Genomic DNA, 2,736 nt, shown 5'->3' with positions numbered 1-2,736 from the left:
CGGTCGTTGCGGCCCGCTGAGGCTCGCTTCGTTTCCGTAAAGCGGGGGTCGGGGGCGCGGCGCTGTGCCGGCGACTTGCCCGCGCGAGGCGCGCGCGCCGAGGCCCAAGCGGGAAGCTGCGCCCCGTCCGAGTCAGACTCGGTCGTTGCGGCCCGCCGGTCTCGCGCTACGGCCAGGATGCGGAGTTTGATCGACACTGGTGGGAGCCGGGGGGTCGAAGGGGTTCCGGCCGCCCCGCCGTCCTCAGCGCCGCTGTCACCCAGACGGGAAGCTGCGCCCCGTCCGAGTCAGACTCGGTCGGTGCGGCCCGCTGTGGCCAGCTGGCAACTAGCTACGGAAGGGTACCGGCGCTCCCGACGAACCCGCCGGGGTGGCTGGTGACCAACGCTGCGTTCGGCGCTTATTGCTGTGACCGGGAGGGAAGCTGCGCCCCGTCCGAGTCAGACTCGGTCGTTGCGGCCCCCCCGAGCCCGCACGCCTCTCGCGGAAGGTCATACGCCACCGGCGGCACGAAAGACGCCTCCCGCAACGCGGTAGTCGGGAAAGGCTATTCGGATAGTCGAGCAGAGTTGCGACAACACATCCCGCGGTGCCGTCTGGTTAGGCAAGGGTTTGAGAAACAGCATTCGCGGTAGACCGGCGCGGCCGGCGGACACCCACGCGGCGTGCCGCAATCGGATCGCGCGCTCGGCCTCCGTTGATTTCCTCTAGGTGGGTGATTCGGGGCGTCTCGGTCTCGCTGCCGTTCGGTCGCGCCAAGGCCTGCGGGGGCGGCGCGTAGCGCACGCTCTCGCGGCGGCCGAGGCGCTAGAGTGCGACCCGCAAGTGGGGAGGAACCGTCCACCCAACGCCGGCGCGAGCCGGGGCCGGTGGGGGCCCTACCAAGGCGGGTCATGAGTGCCAGTCGGTCAGTTCGGGAGAAGGGGAGGGTACTCGGAGGCCCGCCGGGAGCAGACGGGGGTCCGGAAGCTGAGGGGGGTGAAGGACGGCGGCCGGGAGCAGACGGCCGTCCCCGGGAGGGGGTGTTCGTTCACGTGCGGACGCCGGGAGCAGGCGGCCGTCACGCGATTCTGCCAACCGTTCCTACCGGCCTGTGTTTAAGGAGGCGGCCGGTCCTCCGTCCTTGGATGGATAAGATTCGCAGATTTTCGCCCGGCCTGTGTTTAAGGAGGCGGCCGGTTCCCTCCTTCCTTCCTTTCTTGGATGTATAACATTCGCAGATTTTCGCCCGGCCGGTGGTTTAAGGAGGCGGCCGGTCCTCCCTCCTTGGATGTATAACATTCGCAGATTTTCGCCCGGCCTATGTTTAGTGAGGCGACCGGTCCTCCCTCCTTGGATGTATAACATTCGCATATTTTCGCCCCGGCCGGTGGTTTAAGGAGGCGGCCGGTCCTCCCTCCTTGGATGTATAACATTCGCAGATTTTCGCCCGGCCGGTGGTTTAAGGAGGCGGCCGGTCCTCCCTCCTTGGATGTATAACATTCGCAGATTTTCGCCCGGCCTATGTTTAGTGAGGCGACCGGTCCTCCGTGGAGAGCGACCCGCAAGTGGGGAGGAACCGTCCACCCAACGCCGGCGCGAGCCGGGGCCGGTGGGGGCCCTACCAAGGCGGGTCTCATTGCCTGTCGGTCAGTTCGGGAGAAGGTGGGGGTACTCGGAGGCCCGCCGGGAGCAGACGGGGGTCCGGAAGGTGAGGGGGTGAAGGACGGCGGTCGGGAGCAGACGGCCGTCCCCGGGAGGGGGTGTTCGTTCACGTGCGGACGCCGGGAGCAGGCGGCCGTCACGCAATTCTGCCAACCGTTCCCACCGGCCTGTGTTTAAGGAGGCGGCCGGTCCTCCACGAGAAGAATTCTGCCAAACGTTCCACCGGCCTGTGTTTAAGGAGGCGGCCGGTCCTCCCCGTCGTTCCGCCGGCTTGTGTTTAAGGAGGCGGCCGGTCCTCCACGAGAAGAATTCTGCCAAACGTTCCACCGGCCTGTGTTTAAGGAGGCGGCCGGTCCTCCCCGTCGTTCCGCCGGCTTGTGTTTAAGGAGGCGGCCGGTCCTCCACTATTCCTTCCTTGGATGGAAAGCATGTAGCACTTTGAAAATTTTCGAGCACTGTGACACTTTGAAAATTTTCGAGAGTTTTTGTACTTAGAAAATTTTTCGCTCTTGCACTTCCAGAGTGCTTTGCGGTAGCTCCTAGGTTCGCTGTCCGAGCAATGTGAACACTTTTTGGGGGGAACACATCGCTAGAGACACCAGCCGCCTGGTTCTCGGGGCCAAAACTTGTGTTCCCCACACTCGTTCTGACTATATTTTGCGATTTGGGGGTAAAGGTAATGAGTACAGTGACTAGGGGGACCAACTCATCGTACTCTGGCGCACCAACAGACCAAAGCTGGTACTGCACTTACCCCTGGTACCCCAACGCCTGGTACCTGACGGGCGAGAGGCTGATTTTTCGCTATTTGCGGCCGACCGAGGGAACCAGACAAAGCGGACACTTTACGGCGCAAGAGCCGTTGGCACTTAGAAATTTTTCGACAAAGTTGGCGCGAGCTCCAGAAGGAGAGGCTGATTTTTCGCTATTTGTGGCCGACCGAGGGAACCAGGCAAAGCGGACACTTTACGGCGCAAGAGCCGTTGGCACTTAGAAATTTTTTGACAAAGTTGGCGCGAGCTCCAGAAGGAGAGGCTGATTTTTCGCTATTTGTGGCCGACCGAGGGAACCAGGCAAAGCGGACACTTTACG

The sequence above is a fragment of the Syngnathus typhle genome, unplaced genomic scaffold, assembly GCF_033458585.1.
Source record: "Syngnathus typhle isolate RoL2023-S1 ecotype Sweden unplaced genomic scaffold, RoL_Styp_1.0 HiC_scaffold_215, whole genome shotgun sequence".
Lineage (NCBI taxonomy): Eukaryota > Metazoa > Chordata > Actinopteri > Syngnathiformes > Syngnathidae > Syngnathus > Syngnathus typhle.
The sequence above is the reverse complement of the archived record's forward strand: the minus strand, read 5'-3'. Positions refer to the sequence as shown.